We start from the raw sequence: 1,209 nt of genomic DNA, 5'->3' as shown, positions 1-1,209 counted from the left end.
GCTGTAGCTAGCGGCGCCCCTGCCTTATCACTCGGCCATTCGACTCTAGGATAGTTGGGTACTTCATGAAATCGTTCGGCAGACGGCTTGGTGTAGTATACCCGATATCTAACTCTACCAATTTAATTCTCCAGTCAACCCTGGCATGAACAGTCTACGCTATTATAGTCAGAATAAACAGATTGAAATTAAGAGTGTATTTTTGGGATATATGATCAACCAACCCAAGTGTCTTTTCACCTGTTAGAAGTCGGGCACTGCTAAAATTCTTCGAAGTTTAATAAAATGTTGTATAAGCTATGAGAGAAAAAAAATGCCTGATAATGTATGCCCGCCTCAACTTTTGTAACAGATATATATACATCCATTTAACCAAATTAGTATACTAATATACGATTGGTTATGTTTTCAGATCATCTTCTGTAATATTATGATCAATACAAATTAGAGAGTAACATTTGCACAATGTTCTTCTGGAGAATGTTGGTTAACTATGGTAACTGGATTCTTTCAATAATATAATAACTCAGTCACTTATAACCCTAGAGAGTTAGAAACTGAGTATGTAATATTGCAATCACCTCATCAACGTATTTCCGAATGAAATCTTGATTACTCTCCAAGTCGGTGAGTCTGCTAAAGTAGAAATAATATTTACTTACTGTAACATGTATGAAAAAAAAATCCTCACTGAACGAACGAGCAAACATTGACTGTAAAACAGGTTATCAAATTAGATCTCAAGCATTTAACTTCCATTGCCAACTTCGAACCGTATTTATTGTCCTGACGCAATTGTGTAGGTTTTCTTTCTTTCCCTTTTCCCCCCTTTTTATGGTTTTCTTTTTTAAGAGCACTTCGAACCGTATTTACTGTCCTGACGCAATTGTGTAGGTTTTCTTTCTTTCCCTTTCCCCCCCTTTTTATGTTTTTTTTTTAAAGAGCACTTGACGTGTTCGTCACTTTGAACTCTGAGCAACGAACACAACTAGGCGTTGATGATGTGAACACATGTAGTGGTCTAGATACAGCATCATCTCTCCCTGCTTGAACCGAGTTTTGAAACTCTACGTATAATAAAGCCATGGACAATTTTGTTTGTTTGTTTGTTTGTTTATTATTTATTGCCCTCATTATTATAACATCAAAAAAAAAAAAATCAAGTACATCAATGCACAAAAATGAGAGCAAGAGGATAACCCTATAAGC

Source organism: Anneissia japonica, unplaced genomic scaffold (assembly GCF_011630105.1).
Source record: "Anneissia japonica isolate Jap-2015-1 unplaced genomic scaffold, ASM1163010v1 scaffold1005_len2656397_cov198, whole genome shotgun sequence".
NCBI classification, from domain to species: Eukaryota; Metazoa; Echinodermata; class Crinoidea; order Comatulida; family Comatulidae; genus Anneissia; species Anneissia japonica.
The sequence above is the reverse complement of the archived record's forward strand: the minus strand, read 5'-3'. Positions refer to the sequence as shown.